Raw genomic sequence first — 22,559 nt, 5'->3', positions numbered from 1 at the left:
CATTCATTGCATTGTTGTGAGTTCCTTGTTCACCAGCTTCTGGTATTTCAATTACATATTTGTTTTTTTTATAATGTTGCAGCTGTGGTTTGTCATTAAAATACAGAGTTTGATTACATATAAGTGACCTTTTATATATAGGAATTGAAAGGCTTAAATTTGGATTCTGATGAATTTAGAGGATTTGCTGAGTTTGATGACATTGTTAATCATCAAAGTAAGTTTATTATCAAAGTACATGTATGTCACTATATGTAACCCTGACATTAACTTTCTTGCAGGCATACTCAATTAATCCATAATAGAATCAATGAAAGTCCGCAGCAACTTGAGGTTCAGCCTAATGTACAAAAGATAACAAACAGTGGAAATACAAAAAGAAAGAAATTATAATAATAAATAAGCAATATATATTGAGAATATGAGATGAAAAGTCCATAAGTTGTGGGAAAAATTCAGTGATGGGGCAAGTGAAGTTATCCCCTTTGGTTCAAGACCCTGATGATTGAGGGGTAGTAATTGTTCCTGAAACTGGTGGTGTGAGTCCTGAGGCTCCTGAGGCTCCTGTATCTCCTTCCTGGTGGCAGCAGCAAGAAGAGAGCATGGCCTAGGTGTTGTGTGCCCCCGATGATGGATGCTACTTTCCAGTGACAAGCTCAGTAGTGGGGGAGAGCTTTACCCGTAATGGACGAGGCCATATCCGCTACTTTTTGTAGGATCTTCCGTTCAATGGCATTGGTGTTTCCATACCAAGTTGTGATGCAGCCGGTCAATACACTGTCCCGATAGAAGTTTGCCAAAGTTTCAGCTGTCATGTCGAATTTTTGCAAACTCTTAAGGATATAGAGCCTCTCCACATCTCTTGTTCTGGTACCATTCACCTAGATTTTCAGTCTCTTCTTGTATGCTGATTCGTCACCACCTTTGATATGGCCTAAGACAGCAAACTTGAAAATGGCATCAGAGCTATGCTTAGCCACACAATCATAAGTGAGTAGAGCAGGGTGTGAAACACATAGCCTTGTGGTGAACTTGTGCTAATAGAGATTGTGGAAGAGAATTTGCCAATCTGAACTGACTGGGGTCTACATGTGAGGATATCAAGAAAACTGTTGCACAGGGAAGTATTGAGGCTAAGGTCTTGAAGCTTATTGATTAGTTTGAGGGGATGGTGATACTGAATGCTGAGCAGTAGTAATAAATAACATCCTGATATCGGTATCTTTGCTGCCCAGCTGTTCCAAGGTTCAGTGAAAACTCAGTCACATCCTGCTGAAGGGTCTCGGCTCAAAATGTCGACTGTACTCTTTTCCATATATATCGTGCCTGGCCTGCTGAGTTCCTCCAGTATTGTGTGTGTGTTGCTTGGATTTCCAGCATCTGCAGATTTTCTCTTGTTTCCAATCTGGGCCATATGCTTTTGGTGGGTTCACCCTCATGAAGGTTGCTGTCACATCACCCTAAGACAAATCATAGGATCTTCGGGGGCTGATGGAGTTTGTGATGGTTCCTGCATGCTTTAATGTTCAAAATCAGCTTAGAAGACATTGAGCTCATTTAGAAGCAAAGGCCTGTTGTTGCCTTTGTTGCTTCATTTTACTTTGTAAGAGGTGATAACATTCAACCCCTACCATAACTGTTGAGTATCCTTCAATGATTCAGGTTTAGTCTGGAATTGCCACTTTGCCCATGAGGTGGCTGTCCAGAGATCGTACCTGGATCTCTTGTAACGTTCTTGGTCACCAGACTTGAATGCCTCTGATCTGGCCCTCAGCAGATGCACATCTCATGGTTCATCCATGGCTTCTGATTGGGGAAGACTCTGAATGGTTTTGTGGAGGCACACTTGCCTACAATGTTTTTATGAAGTCTGTGACAACCATGATGTCTTCATTCTGATCCATAGATGAGTCGTTGAACATGGCCCAGGCCACTGACTCAAAGGAATTCAATAGATGCTCCACTGCCTCCCCCAACCATATCTTTGCTGTCCTAATCTCTGGAGCTTTACAAAAAAAGTGCACTTATACAATTCATGAGACGATGTTTCTATTTATCTTGCTTGACTCTTTTAGATCCATGTCTATGATGCACAACTTTGTTTATGTCAGATTGACTATCCAAGCTATTTCTGAGCGACATTATGTATATTTGTAAATTTTAAACTTCTCATTGCTACCTTTGATTCTGCAATCTGATGCTGGACTCTCCATGTAAAGCGACAGTGGAGCAAGAGTTTCTGACAGTTTCTTACCCAGCTTTGCCCAAATTATTTTAATTAATGTTTTACACATTTATCTTCTAAATATTTTAACTTTAACAATTTAGCACCGAAAGTACTCTTTAATGACTTGGGTGCCTTCAGAAACTTTATGGTGTTACATGCTAGCCTTGCTATAGGGGGCCACAATGATCAGGAGCATTCTTTCAGATTTGGTGTATTAAGTTGGACTGTATGAGATGGCTGTTCTGCATTGTACCTTCCAGTACAGTAGAAGCTACAAAAACCTAGTGGTATCTTATGTATAGATATATATTAACATTATACAGTAGCTATTTTCAGAGTGAATATATACAGTGCTTATAAAAAGTACTCACCCCCCCCCCGGAAGTTTTCATGTTTTATTGTTTTACAACATTGAATCACGGATTTCATTTAGCTTTTTTGACACTGATCAACAGAAAAAGGCTCTTCTGTGTCAACCTGAAAACAGATCTCTACAGTAATCTAAATTAATTACAAATATAAAACACAAAATAATTGAGTGCATAATCATTCACTCCCCCCCCCCCCCGCTTTAATATGACACATCAAATCATCACTGGTGCAGCCAATCGGTCTTAGAAGTCATATAATTAGTTAAATGGAGATCCATTTTTGGAGACCTGTGTGCTGTCAAGGTGTTTCAATTGACTGTAGTAAAATACACCTGTATCTAGAAGGTCCAGATGCTGGTGAGGCAGCATCCTGGCAAAAACTACACCCTGAGGAACAAGAGAACACTCCTAGCAACTCTGCAAAAAGGTTGTTGAAAAGCACAAATCAGGAGATGGATACAAAAAAATTTCCAATTCACTGAATATTCAATGGAGTACAGTTAAGTCCATCATCAAGAAATGGAAAGAATATGGTACAGCTGTAAATTTGCCCGGAGCTGGCCATCCTGACCATGCAAGAAGGGAACTAGTGAGGAGGGGCACCAAGAGACCTCTGACATCTTTGGAGGAGTTACAAGCTTCAGTGGCTGAGATGGGGAAGAGTGCGCATGCAACTGTTGCCCGGGTGCTTCACCAGTCTCATTTTTATGAGAGAGTGGCAAAGAGAATGCCACTGCCGAAAAAACCACACATGAAATCGCGGCTAGAGTTTGCCAGAAGACGTGGGAGACTCTGAAGTCAGCTGGAAGAAGGTTCTATGGTCTGATGAAACCAAAATTAAATGTTTTGGCCATAACACTAAATGCAACATTTGGCGTAAGCCAAACGCTGTACATCATCAAAAAGACACCATCCCTACCATGAAGTGTGATGGTGGCTGCATCATGCTATGGGGATGCTTCACTGCAGCAGGCCCTAGAAAGCTTATGAAGTTAGAGGATAAAATGAGTGCAGCAAAATACAGGATAATCCTGGAGGAAAACCTGATGCAGTCTGCAAGAAAAATGTGATATAGGAGCAGATTGTCTTCTCGCAAGACAGTGACTCCGAGCATAAAGCCAAAGCTACACAGGAATGGCTTAAAAACAACAAAGTTAATATCTTGGAGTGGCCAAGTTAGAGTCCAGATCTCAAACCAATTGAAAATTTGTGGCTGAACTTGAATAGGGCTGTTCACTCATTATCCCCATGCATTCCGACAGAGCTTGAGCAATTTTGTAAAGAAGTATGAGGAAAAATTGCAGTGTCCAGATGTGCAAAATTGATAGAGACCTATCTACATAGACTCAAGCTGCAATTGCTGCCAAAGGTGCATCTACTGAATAGTGACTTGAAGAGGGTGAGCGAGCAGTTATGGATTCAATTATTTTGGGTTTAATAGTTGTAATAAATTTAGACCAATTTGTAGTAATTTGTTTTCACTTTGACCCCAAAGAGTCTTATCTGTTGATCAGTGTCAAAAAGCCAAATTAGATCCACTGTGATGTGTGTGTGTGTGTGTGTGTGTGTGTGTGTGTGTGTGTGTCTAAGTATTGGTTAACTAGCCTATGACCTCGTTTGGAAGTGTCATTAACTAGGTGTATGACCTTCCTGGGAGTGCAGTGGAATCTTTTAGTTGAAGGAAGAGCACCCCAAAGTTTGAGCTAATCCACTATCAGCCAAAGCCAAACAATTTGGGACCACACCATCCAAAAAGTCAAGCTGATCACACTTGCTGTGTGTCCTGGATCCATTAAGTATTAATATGTGATTGCATAATGAGTTGGTCAATGACTTTTTAAATTGTTCTTTTTAAAAATATGAAGAAATATTAAATCTAAAAGGACATTTATTTTCAAGATGGATTCATAGATAAGCAGGCACGCAAGACTGTTCCTGTAACCAGTCCCTTTAATTTGCCTGTTAAGACGTAGTTTGTAATTAATTGTGTTCAGTGCTTTTGTCCTTTAGACATTTATGTATTATTTCCTAATTTAAACTTTTTTTTCAATACAGTTCTTTTTGAAGTTGAATGACCTGAAGGTCCGTTGTGAAAGTAGAGCCATTGCAGATCTTCTAAACTTTCAACACTTATGAAATGAGAAAATATTTTTAAAACCAATAATGTGTAATGCTTATAGTGCCACAGACCAGCCTGCTTACTTAGCTATTGTTGGGCTCTGGGAGTTGCTGCCAAGTTGTCATTTGGCAGTCACTTTCTGATTTGATGAATATTTGTGCGTCAGTGGGTTGAGCTGGTTCTTTCTGTCATGTCCATGTTGATTTTAGTTTAGCTTTTTATCTGGCTGAAAGAAATGATTTCAATAAATGCAAGCAACATACATCAAAGTTACTGGTGAACGCAGCAGGCCAGGCAGCATCTATAGGAAGAGGCGCAGTCGACGTTTCAGGCCGAGACCCTTCGTCAGGACTAACTGAAGGAAGAGTGAGTAAGGGATTTGAAAGCTGGAGGGGGAGGGGGAGATGCAAAATGATAGGAGAAGACAGGAGGGGGAGGGATGGAGCCGAGAGCTGGACAGGTGATAGGCAGAAGGGGATACGAGAGGATCATGGGACAGGAGGTCCGGGAAGAAAGACGGGTGGGGGGGGTGACCCAGAGGATGGGCAAGAGGTATATTCAGAGGGACAGAGGGAGAAAAAGGAGAGTGAGAGAAAGAATGTGTGCATTAAAAAGAGTAACAGATGGGGTACGAGGGGGAGGTGGGGCCTAGCGGAAGTTAGAGAAGTCAATGTTCATGCCATCAGGTTGGAGGCTACCCAGACGGAATATAAGGTGTTGCTCCTCCAACCTGAGTGTGGCTTCATCTTTACAGTAGAGGAGGCCGTGGATAGACATGTCAGAATGGGAATGGGATGTGGAATTAAAATGTGTGGCCACTGGGAGATCCTGCTTTCTCTGGCGGACAGAGCGTAGATGTTCAGCAAAGCGGTCTCCCAGTCTGCGTCGGGTCTCACCAATATATAAAAGGCCACATCGGGAGCACCGGACGCAGTATATCACCCCAGTCGACTCACAGGTGAAGTGATGCCTCACCTGGAAGGACTGTTTGGGGCCCTGAATGGTGGTAAGGGAGGAAGTGTAAGGGCATGTGTAGCACTTGTTCCGCTTACACGGATAAGTGCCAGCAGGGAGATCAGTGGGGAGGGATGGGGGGGACGAATGGACAAGGGAGTTGTGTAGGGAGCGATCCCTGCGGAATGCAGAGAGAGGCGGGGAGGGAAAGATATGCTTAGTGGTGGGATCCCGTTGGAGGTGGCGGAAGTTACGGAGAATAAATGCAAGTAGTTTCTTTGGAAAATGTTCCCACTTTTGGGATAGAATTGGAAACCTAGAGATCTACATCAATAGCTTTAAGTTGATTTTAACTATACAATAGGGTGAAGATAATATGGAAAAAATAAAATTAAAATCAAGTTTAATAGAAAAATGGATTTTAAATTTTCTATGTAAATTTCACTTAGAATTTTGATTAAATCTCTTTGCAAGTTCAGGTTTATGTTTTGACAATATTTTTAATTATTAATATTGTCATACTGATAACTCTATTGTGGCAGTACATGGCTTGAAAAGCAATTGGTTTATATGAGAGGATTATTTTTCAGAAGCTGTTGGTAGATATGTGGTTAATATTACTTTCACAGCTTCCAAGTGGTCTAGTTGTAAGGATAGGCTGATATGGCTAATTAAATGGTCACTTTGACTGTTGTTTCAGTATTCCCAGTTCTTGCTGTGATCAGTGATGATTTGCAATAACCTGTATTGCTGTTGCAAATAACGTTTGCAAAAAAAAACTGCAGCAACCAAAGTACAACCAATGTTTTGTTTGACCAAGTGCTCCAAGGTTTTACTAGCCTTCTACAAGGCTCATTGCCATTGACACATTAAAATTAAGCCAATGGACCTGGAAATTTATTCACATTATCTTTCCCATGCTTGAGATATCTAGCCATCTATTAAAACAGCCTCTCCCAAAATAAGGATCATATGCGAATGCTGATGTGAGTGCACCGCCCATAACGTAGCTAAAGGAAACCACATTGGCTGCAGGAGGGCCTGCTAGTGGAATTCCAAGCTGTTAAATCCTGTTTGTAAATTTGGGATTCCTGCTTTTGATCTCTGAACACTACATAATTGTGCTATTGTTAAGAGATCATCTAGAGATTAGTTGCAAATTTCATTATTCCTGTCTGCAGATTGAATTTAAGGTATTTTTGACACATCACTTTCAGAAGTTTGTATAGAGATTTACCAGATCTTGCATTGATGTGCTGTTTTCATCAGTGTTACTGTGGATAAGGATAGTTTGTTTTTGAGGGTGAGGTGCACAGTCAACGTCGTTAAATGTTACACTCACAACACGCTGGAGGAACCCAGCAGGTCGGGCAGCATCCGTGGAAATGATCAGTCAACGTTTCGGGCCAGAACCCTTCGTCAGGATGATTTCTGCTGTGAATCCTTTCAGGTAATGACTGTTGGGTTAATTGGGTACTGTAAAGCATTTAGGTGAAGCTAAGGGAAGTTGATAAGAATCTGTGAAGAATAATACTGGAATTAATGTAGAATTAGTGTAATTAGTGGTATCATAGATTACGTTGTTGGAAATCCAAAGAGGTCCTCCACCTCTTCTCTGTTATACCTGTCAGCCAGGATTAGTGAACAGATGCAATGCATGCCCATAATAAGAGCCATATACAGTGGATTCCGGTTAATTCGGACACATCGGGGCCAGTACATTTTAGCCCAATTAAGCAGCTGTTCCAATTAGCTGCTAGTTAAAAATGTAAAAAATAGACAAACTGAATAACAAATTATGTATTTAAGTGAAATACAGAACAAATTAGGGCACTATCAATACTATTGCAGTAAAACCACAAGACATAGAAGCGGAAAAAGCCATTCAGCCTGTCGAGTTAGCTCCACCATTCCATCATGGCTGATTTATTATACCTCTCAGCATCATCCTCCTGCCTTTTCCATGTAACCCTTGTCATCCTGATTAATCCAGAACCTATCATCTTCTGCCTTGAATATACCCAATGGCTTGCCCTGCATAGTTGTCTGTAACAATGAATTCCACAGATTCACCACCCAGTGACTAAAGAAATTTTTCTTCATCTCTGTTCTAAATGGAGGTTCCTCTGTTCTGAGGATATGCCCCTCTGGTCCTGGATTCCCCACTCTAGGAAACATCCTCTCCACATCCATGATATTTAGGCCTTTTAATATTCATTAGGTTTCAATGAGATTTTCCCCCTCCCATTCTTCTAAACTCCAGTAGGTGCAGGCCCAGATGCATCAATTACTCCTCAGATGTTACCCCTTTCATTCATGAACCTCTTCTGGACCCTCCCCAATGCCAGCACATCTCATCTTCCATGAGGGGACCAAACCTGTTCACAATACTCCAAGTGTAGTCTGTCCAATGCCTCATAAAGCCTCAGCATTACATCTCTGCGTTTGTATTCTCATCTTCTTGAAATAGTTGCATTTTCCTTCTTTACCATGGATTCAACGTACAAGTTAACTTTTAAAGAATCCTGCATGAGAACTCCCAAGTCCCTCTGTACCTCTCATTTTTAAAAAAAATTTTCTCCCTATTTAGAAAATAGTTCTTGCCTTTGTTCCCTCCAAAGTGCAGGATCATGCACTCACCCACACTATATTTCCTTCCACCTGCCATTTCTTTGCCCATTCTCCCGATCTTTCAGAATAAGAATCAGAATCAGGTTTATTATCACCGGCATGTGTCATCAAATTTGTTAATTTAGCAGCAGCAGTTAAATGCAATACATAATACAGAAGGAAAAATAAATAAGTAAATCAATTACAGTATACATATATTGAATAGATTAAAAATGTGCAAAAACAGAAATAATATATATTTTTCAAAAATGAGGTAGTGTTCATAGGTTCAATGTCCATTTAAGAATCGAATGGCAGAGAGGAAAAAGCTGCTCCTGAATCGCTGAGTGTGTGCCTTCAGGCGTCTGTACTTCCTACCTGATAGTAACAATAGGAAAAGGGCATGCCCTGGGTGCTGGGGGTCCTTAATAATGGATGCTGCCTTTTTGAGACACCGCTCCTTGAAGACGTCCTAGGTACTTTGTAGGCTAGTACCCAAGATGGAGCCGACTAAATTTACAACCCTCTGCAGCTTCTTTCGGTCCTGTGCGGTAGCCCCTCCCTCACCACCCCCCACCATACCAGACAGTGATGCAGCCTGTCAGGATGCACACCACAGTACATCTACAAAAGTTTTTGAGTGTTTTTGTTGACTTACCAAATTTCTTCAAACTGCTAATGAAGTATAGTCACTGTCTTGCCTTCTTTATAGCTGTGTTGATGTGCTGGGACCAAGTTAGGTCCTCAGGACACTCAGGAACTTGAAACTGCAGACTCTCTCCACTTCTGATCCCTCTATCCGATTTGGTATGTGTTCCTTCATCTTACCCTTCCTGAAGTCCACAATCAGCTCTTTCGTCTTAATGACATTGAGTGCAAGGTTGTTACTGCAGTACCACTACGCTAGTTAGTATGTCTCACTCCTGTATACCTTCTCGTCTCCATCTCAGATTCTACCAACAATGGTTGTATCATCACCAAATTTATAGGTGGTATTTGAGCTATGCCTAGCCACACAGTCATGGGTCCTTCCAAAGATACACTGCTTCCTTAACACTAACTGCCCTTCTACTTATCTTTATATCCTCTACAAGCTTGGCCACAAAGCTATCAATTCCTTTATTCAAATCATTGGTATCTAACATGAAAAGAAGCAGTCCCAACACCTACCCCTGTGGCACTCCACTAGTCATAGGCAACCAACCAAAAAAGGCCTCCTTTATTTTCATTATTTGCCTCCTGCCAGTCAGCGAATCTTCTATCCATGCTATTATCTGTCCTGTAATATCATGGGCTCTTATCTTGTTAAGCAGCCTCATGTATAGTACCTTGCCAAAGTCCTGCTGAAAATCAAAATAAGCAACATCCACTGACTCTCTTTTGTCTATCCTGCCTGCTATTTCCTCAATTAATTCTAACAGGTTTATCAGGCAAGATTTCCCCAAAAGGAAACCATGCTGATGTTGGCCTATTTTGAAATGCGCCTCCAAGTACCCTGAAACTTCATCCTTAATAACGGACTCCAACATCTTCCCAACCACTGACGTTGGCCTATAATTTCCTTTCTTCTGCATCCCTTCCTTCTTAAAGAATGGAGTGACATTTGCAAATTTCCAGTCCTCCAGAACCATTTCCAAAATCTAATTATTCTTGAAAGATCATTATCAATACCCTCAGAATCTCTTCAGTGCCTCTTTCATAACTTTGGGGTGTAGTCTATCTGGTCCAGGTGTCTAATCTACCTTCAGACTTTTCAGCTTCCCAAGCACCTTCTTCTTAATAGTGGTAACTTCACATACTTCTGACCCAGACACACTTACATTTTCTGGCATTCTGCTAGTATCTTCCACAGTGAAGATTGCCACAAAATATTTAATACATTCGTCTTCTATTTTTTGTCCCCCCATTACTACCTCTCCATCGTAATTTTCCAGTGGTCGTTATAGACTCTTGTCTCTCTTACTCTGAACGTATATCTGAACATGTTTTTTGTATCCTCTTTTATACTATTGACTAGCTTACCTTCATTTTTAATCTTCTCTCTCTTTATGGCTTGTTTTAGTTGCCTTCTGTTGGTTTTCGAAAGCCTTCCAATTATCTGCCTTCCCACTATGTCTTCTGTATTGCTGGACCTGTCCTGGACCCATCATATAAATATAATTGCAAAGAAAGCACAACAGCACCTCTACTTCCTCAGGTGTCTCTGGAAATTCAACATGTTATCAAAAAACCTTGGCAAACTTCTATAGATGTGTAGTGGAAAATGTTCTGACTGGCTGCATTACCGCCTGTTATGGGAACACCAATGCCTTTCCGTGGAAAATTCTACAAAAAAGTAGGTTCAGTCCGGTACATCATGAGTAAAACCCACCCAACCATTGAGCACATCTACGTGAAATGTCGTAGAAAAGCAGCATCCATCATAAAGGTCCTCACCACCCAGGCCATGCTCTTTTCTTGCTGTTGCCATCAGGTAGAACGTAGAAGAGCCTCAGGACTCACACTGTCAGTTCAAGAGCAGTTACTACCTCGCAAGCATAAGGCTCTTGAACAAAACTGGATAACTACAGACATTCTATTTCTGGTATTCCCACAACCAGTGGTCTCACTTTAAGGACTCTTTATCTTGTTGTTTCATGCTTGTTATTTATTGCTATTTATCTATATTTGCATTTACACAGTTTGTTATTCATTGAGCCCTCATCCCTGCCAGTGTTCCCTTCCAACCAACTTTGGCCAGCTCCTCTCTCATGCCTCTAATTCACTTTACTCCATTGTAATACTGATACATCTGATTTTAGATTCTCTTCTGAAATTGCAAGGTGAATTTTATCATATTATGATCACTGTCACCTAAGGATTCCTTTACCTTAAGTTTCCTAATGAAATCGGAGTCATTACATAACACTCCATGCAGAATTGCCTTTCTGTAGTGAACTCAAAGCTGCTAAAATGCTATCCCCTAGGCATTCCACAAATTTCCTCTCTGATCTTCCCAACTATCTGCATATCCCATGACTATCACAACGTTGTCCTTTTTATATCCCTTTTCTATTTCTGATTGGCCCATATCCTGCCTCTGTTTGGAAATCTGTATATAACTCCTATCGGGGTCTTTTTACCCTTGTAGTTTCTTAACTCTACCCACAATGATTCTGAATCTTTCAATCCTGTCACCTCTTTCTGAGGATTTGATTTGAGTTTTTGCCAATAGAGTCACCCCAAACCCTCTGCTCTACCTACCTTTTGATGCAGTGTGTATCCTTGGATGTTAAATTCCCAACTATGATGTTCCTTCAGCCATGACGCAACAATGCCCACAACATCATACCTGCCTATCTCTAATTGCATTACAAGATCATCTACCTTATTCTGTATACTGCGTGCACTTAAGTATAACACCATCAGTCCTGTATTCATCACCCTTTTCAATTTTGGCCCCCTGTTACACTATAACTCATCCCACTAACTGCAATTTTACCTTATCATCTGCCTGTCCTTCCTCACAGTCTCACTACACACTGCATTTAGTTGTATACCAACTACCCAATCCTCAATCCTATCGCTCTGGTTCCCCTGCCAAATTAGTTTAAACCTTCCCCAACAGCTCTAGCAAACCTGTCTGCAAGGATATTGGTCTCTCCAAGGTTTATGTGTAACCTGTCATTTTTGTACAGGTCATAACTTCCCCAGAAAAGATTCTAACGATCCTGAAATCTGAAACTCTTGCAACCTGCACCAATTCTTCTGAAAACATATTCAACTGCCATTTCATCCTATTCTTAACTTCACTGGCACGTGGCACAGACAGCCATCTAGAGACTACTATCCTAGAAATCCTGGTTTTGAGCTTTCTATCTAACTCTCTATATTCTGTCTTCAGGACCTCCTCTCATTTCTTACCTACATCATTGATAGCAATACATACTGCAACTTCTGGCTGGCCACCCTCCCTTCTTAGAATGCCATGAACCCGATCTGAGACATCCTTGATCCTGACACCTGGGAGGCAATGTATTAAGAACATAAGAACATAAGAAATAGGAGCAGGAGTAGGCCATCCAGCTCATCGAGCCTGCCCCGCCATTCAATAAGAATTTGGCTGTTCTGTCTGTAAACTCAGCTCCATCTACCTGCCTTTTCCCCATATTCCTTAATCCCCCTACTATGTACAAATCTATCTAACTGTACCTTAAATATATTTAGTGAAGAAGCCTGAACTGCTTCCCTGGGCAGAGAATTCCATAGATTCACCACTCTTTGGGAGAAACAGTTTCTCCTCATCTCCCCGAATCTTGAGGCAATGTACCCTGTCTTGAGCCAATGTATTATCCGGGTGTCTTTTATATCCATAACATCTTCTAATGATTGAATCCTCTACCAGTACTGCACTCCTCTTCTTCTCTCTCTCCCCCTAGCCCACCCTAGCACCTTCCCTACTGACCCTTAGCGACAGGCTCACTACCAGAGATCATGTTGCTGCGGCTTCCCCGGTAGGTTATTCCCCCAACAATACACAAGGCAGTGTACTTATTGGTGAGGGGAACGGCCACAGGGGTACGCCTGACTGACAGTCAGCCAGGTACCTGCCTCCTGCAACTTGGGGGTGACTACCTGGCTGTAGCTCCTATCTATCACCTGCTCATATTTTCCTGTATGAACCAAAGGTCATCCAGTTGCAGCTCAATGCACCTCATGCAGATGTAGTTATCAGGGAGAGTGGAGTTCTCCCGTAGTTCCCACATCTCACGTAAAGAACATACCACTAATTCTGGACCCATTCTCAGTGCACTAGCTGTGTACTAAAAGAAAGAGAAAACTTACTGAAACCTCTGCCTCTACTTGCCCAAGCCTGTTCTCCCCCAACCTTGTTGAGCCAAAGTCTGACCACTCTAACAATGTCCACTCACACAATGGCTGCTCTGCTTACATCTTGCTTATTTTTATTTGCCCTTGCCAAGTGCTGAATGAATCGTTACAATTGCAGCCTGCTGAGTCTTCCCAAACATCATACTGTGCTACCAACCAATGACCTCTTGTGCTGATTGCAGTCCATCAAGCTATACAACTGCATTACTTCCTAATAGTTATCAACAGAGGAATTCATCAACGCCATATTCTTTTGACCAAAAATGAACAAAATCAGTACAATCATCTAGTGCAGATAATGGACTGCCTTCATACAATGCTGTTGATCATTGCATCCACCAAATCTTCATTTTCATTGTAACATTCATGATGATTGTTAGTACCTTTAAATTCTTCGTAATTTGTTACTTGTTGAAGTGGTGAAATCATTTCATTTTCACTCCTGGCCATTTTTGGCATATGCAGACCTGAATGCTTGAAACCACAGTGAGCAAAACATTTCTGAATTGTCTTACTGCATAGATCTCAGTAGCTGTCAGTGACAAAAAAAGAGCACTTTTTGAACACAAACACATGCAACTGACACAATGTTAGAAACTGTTTGTTTGAAGCACAGTGTTGTGTCTAACAACCATGCAAGTGCACTCTAGTCAGAATCTGTTCAGCACCAGTCTCCAGCCCCAGTTAAGCGGCATAGTGTCTTAAATAATTAAAGCCAGTCTGGCTATTTTATTAGTTTTTGTTTTTTAAGATTTGTCCCAAATAAGTGGCTGCCCTGATTACCCAAAGACCCAATTAACTAGAATCCACTGTAACACTGTATGTGATCAAAAACCTAGTTCAGTGGCTATTGGCTGAGAGGTGGAAAGTTTGTGAGTTTCACTCAGTGTTGTTAGGTAGCTTCAAAGCTACTCTGAAGGCCTCACTTGCGAATGCTGCGTCCTAATCTAGAATGTACTGTATACTATAGTTGATTGGCTAAGTGACACCAGGTGGTTTGTATGATGTGACAGTCAGGCTGCCAGAGAGGCCAGCAGGTTCCTTTCTTGCAGCAGTGTCTCAGCATGCTCAGCAACTTGGCATTGATGAGCTCTGCTATCTCTTCACGTTGTATTCTTTGGCAGATGCCTGCAAGTCTTCCTGTCGTCTGAGAAGTATGCCTTCTCTGCACTATTGCTTGTATCCACACACAAATGGCCAGGCCTGAAGTTATAGTCTTTCCTTTATGATGATGTGCAATGTTGTGTGAATTATTGATAGAAACTGAATCACTAGACCATAGTATTAACAAAGTAGAACAGATGTGTTATGTTTATCTGTACCAATAGCGAATTATTGCCAGCCAAACATCTAAAAAGCATTGTACTTTCTTTAGTGTCTGGGACCAGTGTTAACGAAAGCAGGCAACTGTGGATCTTTTTAATTGAACAGATAAAAATACCCTCAATAAGCAATGCACACCCGCACCAAATAGAGTATTGGATGAATATCAAATCAGGTAGGATATGCAAATTAAAGCAAGAGGAAGTTGGGTTGGTTTAAGACAAGAGACCAAAACAAGGTTCCTTTTACTTCTGACAGTTGAAAGATAACTTGTAAAAAAAAATGTTTTATTTCTAGAGATTTTGTTGGTAACAGTTAAGGTTTATGTTGCTTTTAAAAGACCAATTAGATCAAAATAGGCAAACAAACTTTAGGTCTAGGGATACCAGTCGCTACACAGAATCCAGGCATGAACTCCGGAAAGCCATTAAGGGCGCCAAGAGGCAATATCGAGCCAGGTTGGAAGCCCAGGCTAACCAGAGGGATGCCAGTAGACTATGGCAGGGTCTAAATGAGATCACTGGGCGCAAAGAAAAGGCTGGGAATATCAATAACTGTGGCGCTTCTCTTCCTGACCAACTTAACCCTCCCGATGAACCGGACCTGGTGGCATCGAGATTCGTCGTCCCCGAGGAGGACATTAGAAGGGCCTTCCTGAAGATAAATCCAAGGAAGGCAACGGGCCCAGATGGTGTCCCGGGACAGGTTCTCCGGGCCTGTGCAAGCGAGCTAGCTGGAGGGTTTGCTGACATCTTCAACTGCTCCTTGCTTCAGTCTAAGATCCCCTTACGTTTTAAGAAGGCAACGATAATCCCAGTGCCAAAGAAGAGCAAGGTGGCATGCCTGAATGACTATCGACCTGTGGCTTTGACATCAGTTGCTATGAAGTGTTTCAAGCGATTGATTATGGCACACATCAACCACAGCCTACCGGTCAACCTCGACGTTTTGCAATTTGCCTATGGGAGCAACAGGTCAACGGCAGATGTCATCTTTCTAGCCCTTCATTCCTCCTTAGAACACCTGGAGAATAAAGACGCATATGTAAGGCTCCTTTTCATTAACTACAGCTCTGCCTTTAATACCAACATTCCAAATAAACTGATTCCTAAGCTCCGGAACCTGGGCCTTAGCACTCAGATCTGCAGCTGGATTATTTAACTTCCTCACAGACAGGACCCAGGCTGTAAAAGTAGGGGACAAGTTCTCCTCTGTAATCACTCTGAGCACCAGTGCCCCACAAGGCTGTGTACTCAGCCCCCTGCTGTACTCACTGTACACCCATGATTGTGTAGCCAAGTTTCCATCAAACTCAATATATAAGTTTTCTGATGACACAACAATTGTAGGCCGCATCTTGAGTAATGATGAGTTTGAGTACAGAGAGGAAATTAAGAACCTGGTGGCATGGTGCGAAGACATTAACCTACCCCTCAACGTCAACAAGACGAAGGACTTGGTTATTGACTTCAGAAGGAGTAGCGGACTGCACGGCCCCATTTACATCGGTGGTGCGCAAGTGGAACAGGTCAAAAGCTTTAAGTTCCTTGGGGTCAATATCACAAATGACCTGACATGGTCCAACCAAGCAGAGTCCATTGCCGAGAAGGCCCACCAGCACCTTTACTTCCTGAGAAAGCTAAAGAAATTTGGTCTGTCCCCTAAAACCCTCATTAATTTTTATAGATGCACCGTAGAAAGCATTCTTCTAGGGTGCATCACAACTTGCTATGGAAGTTGTCCTGTCCAAGACCAGAAGAAGCTGCAGAAGATTGTGAACACAGCCTAGCACATCACACAAACCAATCTTCCATCCTTGGACTCACTTTACACCGCACGCTATCGGAGCAGTGCTGCCAGGATAATCAAGGACACAACGCACCCAGCCAGCACACTTTTCGTCCCTCTTCCCTCCGAGAGAAGGCTCAGGAGCTTGAAGATTCATACAGCCAGATTTGGGAACAGCTCCTTTCCAATTATAATAAGACTACTGAACGGATCCTGACCTGGATCTGGGCCGTACCCTCCAAATATCCAGACCTGCCTCTCGTTTTTTTTGCACTACCTTACTTTCCCTTTTCTATTTTCTATTTATGACTTATAATATAAATTTTCAATATTTACTATCGATTTGTACTCCAGGGAGCGCGAAGCGCAGAATCAAAATTCGCTGTGATGATTCTACGCTCTAGTATCAATTGTTTGGCGACAAAGTAAAGTAAACTTATTTTGTTGAGTTTCATGTGTATCTGAGCTAGGTATGCTAATGTCTTATAGTTGGATTTATTTATGTCAATGCCATTTGTATCAACCAAGTTCATTTAACCTCAGAGGAACAGAGACTGGAAGCAGTGTCCCAACTTCCACATTTAACTGCATGTTTGATTGCCACAATTTGGTTTCTGGTTTCAATGAAAAAATATCAATATCTGAGGCTTCACTTTTTCTTAACATCAGAACTATATATGGTATGCTGCATAAAACTGGTATATTGAACAATGTTGGGTTGAAGTTTAGAAATGTATATGTCTTAAATATATTTTATTTCAAAATTAAGATGTATTCGTGGAAATATATGCAAGTGCATAAACCAGAGTATGTGAAGAGTATGTCTTGATGAAGGGTTTCAGCTCAAAACATTGACTTTATTCGTTTTCATAGATACTACCTGACCTGGTGAGTTTCTTCACCAGTTGTGTATGTTGCTCTGGATTTCCAGCATCTGAAGGATCTCTTTATTTTATCCTGTAAAGTGTGAAACTCTTCACATTCATAGTATCATTCAGTCTATATATTCTGTGTTATTGGTTCCACACAGTTTGGGTGCATAGTGCCTTTGTTGCTCAAAGTTGCATTTACTGTCATATGCAAAAGTACGTGTATGTACAGCTACAAATAAAAGTTTACTTTAAGCAGCAACTCAAGCGCAGGCATCATGTAAGCAGTATGCACAGAAAATACATTAATCAAACAAATTAAGCTGCTTTTACAAGAATACACAATTGGAACAAAAAAATGTCCATTTTAGTGCAAAGAGGTAATAGCGTGGCTCAACTGTGGTGATAATGTTTTGCCAGTTAAAAGTTTAAGATCTGAATGGTTAAAGGAAAGTAGCTGTTCTTGATCCCAGTAATGTGGGACTTCAGGCTTCTATAAGGTAGCATGGCTGTTTGGTGGGGATCTTTGATGATAGATGTTTCCTTCTTGAGGTAGTGCCTCCTGTAGGTACCACCAGTGGTGGGGAGGGATGTGTCTGTGATCTGTTGGGCAGAGTCTGGTACTCCCTGCAACTTCTTATTCTTCACATTCCAGCTGCCATACCAGACTAGGATGCAATCAATCAGGATACCTTAAGTAATACATCTGTTTAAGAGTATTGAATGACAAGCCAAACCTAAATGGGTAAAGATCCATGGTACCCTTTCCTTCTGATTGCATCTGTATACATCCTTTTTGGCCTCCTGTGCTGATACAATTTTGGAGACGCCTCTACACTAGACTAGCCCTTCAATGTAGAGTGGGAAAAGGACCCTAGACTCTGGTCCTTCTTCACAGACACGTTGCATTGGCTACACTGAGCCTCAGCACATACTCCTGCTGTCTGCAATGTGCCATTCAGCAACATTCCCTTACAGGTTCTGTTGCACTAAGAAGACCAGCAATTCGCAGGCAGACCAAGGAGCATCCTACACCTACTTGATGATCTTCAAGCAGCACTTGATTTTCACCTCTATTACATAGCTTCTTGGGATGAACCACTGAAAGGCACCTTGCTTTCTTTCCTGGACCTAATCTACAAATACACAATCTGCAAAGAAGTGGGCAACAGTCTCATTCTTGTCACGGCCATTCTGAGGGCAGCAGGCACTGGGAATGAGATTCAGACTAAACAGAAAAAATCTGACAGGGTGGGCCCTTTGTGCCACCAGCCAAACAAGCCGTTGGTACATGTTGGTGAGTTCTGGTCATGAGGTCTGCTCACAGAACTACCCTACAGAATCTATCTAGTCTTCGTCCTACAGTGCCTGTATTGATACCATTTATTGAGAAGGAGCCCCTCTCACACAGTCCCAATTTTGTTTAACCATGCTTGTTGATTAGTTGTACACAATAGAGGAGATGTTGCCGGCCGGGGGTGTAGTGGCATTCCGGGCGAAAGGTCCTGAGTTCAAATCCGGCCAGCCCCTTGTACACTTTCAGTCCGTGCTGGGTTGAGCATCAAGCTCACAATTGGACCTTGTAAAAAAAAACTATCAAATGTTATTGAAACAACAGAAAAGTCACCGGATGCGCCACATGGCATGTAAAGGAACGACAATAGAGGGGATGGAAGTGGGGTAGAGAATCAGGGTGTCATTCCACTGTACTATTAAGATGCAATATCTCTTTAAGTATCTAGTGAGTCAAATAAAACTTTCATATCTGTATGTAGCCTTGGGGTTTTGAGATCTCAAACAGTGTATTTTTTCAACCTGAACTTCTGTTTGTGATGATACTGTTAACGAGGAGATTGAACTATATCTGTCATTAAGACCCTGGATTATGCAACATATCGAAAACTCCGTTACACAAAGGAAGTAAGCACTGTATTTTTTATATAAATTTGTGACTGTGTCAATGTTCTATCACTTTGTGCACTTGGTACTGTACAAGATTGTACTGCATGGAAGTCTTGTAAAACAAGCTTCCTTCCAATTACTTTTCATTTGAACATTTTTTAAAAGAAATTTAAATAAGGTAACAGTTAATATTTGAATAGATATGCAAAAAGATTGCATTTACTCTTCTGCATTAATAGCTAATGCTGCAATAACTGGTGATGAATACACATTTGGCTCTGATCTGTTTGTTTCAATTAGCAAGTTTTTTTTAACGATCCCTCCTGGAGCATTCCTCTTATTAGCGCTGTTTTTTAAATGTCAACTCCGTGTGGTATTTTGCTAGATTCGTTTTTGTTTATTGGGGCTCACTCCAGAGTACTATAAGCCAGTGAGTTATTTAAGACAATGAAAATCCAGCATATAAATCATATTGGTGTATAAGAGGCAATTCTGTTCTTGTAGCCAATATTTTAGATAACGGGAAGAAAATAAATCATTAGGAATGTGGTTGGAGATCTTCAAAAGTGTGCAGACATAATATTCTAACAATAAAAGGCAAATATTAAAATATAGAGTTTTGAAGCGAAATTGTTGCAAACTACAGAAGTTTCTGTCCCTTCATTCGATTTAATGAATGTATCTTGCAGTTTTGCTAGAGACTGAGAGGGTATTTTGTTATTTAAACTCCATTTCATGAATCTGCACCATGCTTTTCTCTTTCCTCACTGATTGAAGCTAAACATCTTTGAGAATGGCATTTAGATTTAGATATGTTTTTGTTCTGTCTTTTATGTTGTTCCATACGTTAAAGATTTTGATAATGGATTGATCTGCTCATTCGCCCAAACACAGATATTCATATCGTTACTAACAAGGTAATGTTGTGAAGCAGACCTCAATTGCAGTCAGTGATGAGTATCATTTATTTTCTACTGCTGAAAGATCTGCCACTTTCTCAGGTATCTAGAGTCACTTTACAACCATTGGATTATTTCTGAATTCTTTTGTCTGGATTCTGAAAACTCTAAAAATAAAAAAGAGTAAAATAAATGACAAGTTAAACTGTTCTTTTAGAGGATTTGAGTGAGGTGGAATGTTGGCTGGGACACTGGGAGTACTCTGTGTTCTTCTTTAAATAGTGCTATGGGATTTTTTATTTAATGTTCCCAAAAGATGAGGCCGCAGTTAAAATCATTTCAAAAGGCGGCACCCCTGACAATCCAGCACCCCCTCGATAATGTACTCTAGTGTCAATGCTGATGATAGGCGTGCATTAATTCTGTAATATTTGTTTCTTTGAAATGAGATAAATGTCTTCAGGAAGAATTCATTAATTTATCTCTATGCTTCTTAAAGCAACAATATAACAAATAATTGTAAAAGGTCTTTTTTCTGTAATATCCAGATAGATCAGTTCACCATGTTTCATCAAGCAACCATCTTAACAGACAAGATTGAACGATAGAAAAAAATCTGAAGGCCAGTGATTATTTCTTGTTGAAACTTCAACTGAAAAATAGCATATGTATTTTACTGTGATCTCCAAATGCGGAGATGAGGTTCTGAGATTAAAAGAATGTCTTTTATTTCTTCTTTTTTGAATTTTTTGTATCCATTGGCTGAAATGGTTTATTACTGCTGCCTTGAGACACTAAATTGGATTTTCTGCAAAAAATGCATCAGTATCTATTTTGCTAGTCGATGTTACCATGAAGAGGTTAGGACAAAAGTGATTAAAAATGTATCAGTATTTTTCATGATCCCTGGAAGTGAAGTTGTATTTCCTGGGAACTACCTTTAGACATAAACAGATATTTAGAATAATACTTTTGACTCCTTTGTATAGTTGCATAAAAGTGATTCAAGTTAAAAATATTGGTAATATTCTGTAAAATATGGCAACTTCTTTAAGAGCTAAGTTAGTGGGATAAAACAATTTGAAACTAAACAATGACGAGTTGATACCATGGGTCTCCACTTATCTATTTCTGGGAATCAATTCAGTATTTCATTTTTATGATTAATCCCATCCTTTGGGGATTGGCACAGCATATCGGTGCACATTTGGTTGGTTTGATTGTTATTTGAATTACTTTTCAATATTTAAGGGCATTAAGTTTGCAAAATACATTATTCAGTTCTTTTTCTTTGTCACTTCCTCGATAAGCAAAGAAGCAGTAGATTACATTGAAAGATAAACAGTGTATCCATAATCATGTTAGTTATAATTGACATGAAGCGGATGTGCTGAAACTTCAAAAAAACATTAGCATAGATAAGTCCATGGGGCTGGACAGAATTTATCCCATGTTATGGAAAGCGAGGGAAGAGATTGCTGCAATGTTGGCAATGATCTTTGCATCCTCCCTGGCCACAGGATGAGTACCAGATGATTGGAGAGTGGCAAATGTTATTTCTTGGCTCAAGAAAAGGAGTAGGTCTAACCATGGGAATTATAGACCAGTGTGTCTTACTTCAATGCTAGTCAAATCATTGGAGAACATTCTGAGAGGCAGGATTTACAAGCATTTGGAGAAACATAGGTCTGATTAGGGATATTCAAACAAGGCTTTGTGATGGACAGGTCATGCCTCACAAACCTGATTAAATTTTTTGAGGATGTGACAAAGCACATTGATGAAGGTAAAGCATTGGATATAGTGCATCTGGATTTGATTAAGGTGTTTGGTAAGGTTCCCCATGTATACTCATTCAGAAAGTCAGGAGGCATGGAATCCAAGGCAACTTAGCTGTGTGGTTAGAAAATTGGCTTGCCCATAGAAGGCAGAGGATGGTAGTAGGTGGAGCATATTCTGCTTGGAGGTAAGATGGATGATTAATTCATCTAGTAAGGTTGTACATGACACAGAAGTTGGTGAAGGTTGCAACCGGTCATTGACAGGCTGCAGAGCTGGGCTAAGAAATGGCAGATGGAGTTCAAAGAACATTTATAATTAATGTATACATTATGCATCTTTGAGATTTCTCTCCTTACAGGCAGCCACAAAACAAAGAAACCCAAAATAATCCATAGAAGACCGACAAACACCTAATATGCAGAGTGAAAAAAATTTGATTAAACAATAAAAGTAAGCAACTAGCATTTAAAATGAAAGTGAGTCCTCAGACGCACAGGCCACAGCCTTAGCCTCAATTCAGCGTATAGTAAACATTGTGGAGCCGATAGACATGAAGCCCGGAGCAGGCCCACAGCTTCAGCCTCTATGCAGCTTACAGTGAGGCAAATGTTACTGAGCAGTGAGCAGAACCAGCCCGACCTTCACCTCTGGTCCCAGCACCCATTCTTTTCAATCCATCTGGCCTGGTATTTAAATTGTTCAAACATTGAGTCATTCCTCGCTCTAAGACCTGGGCCCTGTCACATCGATATGCTCCGGGCCTGTACCCTGCCACCATATTTTGGCCTGTAACTGACCTTTCTAAATCGGCCCAGTGCTTAGATTGGTCAAACCTCACTCTTAGTT

General features: G+C 40.8%; 1 protein-coding gene across 8 annotated transcripts in view; it reads left to right on the top strand.

The window, feature by feature from the left end:
• LOC134348055 (zinc finger and BTB domain-containing protein 20-like) overlaps nucleotides 1-22,559 on the top strand; it is a 348,683-nt gene that overhangs the window by 242,281 nt on the left and 83,843 nt on the right. Inside the window, exon 1 of one of the 8 annotated variants that reach the window (XM_063050855.1) lies at nucleotides 4,733-5,083. The exons of the other annotated variants lie outside the window; for them this stretch is intronic. The gene's annotated coding sequence lies outside the window, so the exon portion shown is untranslated. Of the gene's footprint in view, nucleotides 1-4,732; nucleotides 5,084-22,559 lie in introns of those variants that run through there. 8 annotated transcript variants of the gene reach the window in all.

Source organism: Mobula hypostoma, chromosome 6 (assembly GCF_963921235.1).
Source record: "Mobula hypostoma chromosome 6, sMobHyp1.1, whole genome shotgun sequence".
In the NCBI taxonomy this organism is placed as follows: Eukaryota; Metazoa; Chordata; class Chondrichthyes; order Myliobatiformes; family Myliobatidae; genus Mobula; species Mobula hypostoma.
The sequence above is the reverse complement of the archived record's forward strand: the minus strand, read 5'-3'. Positions and strand labels throughout refer to the sequence as shown.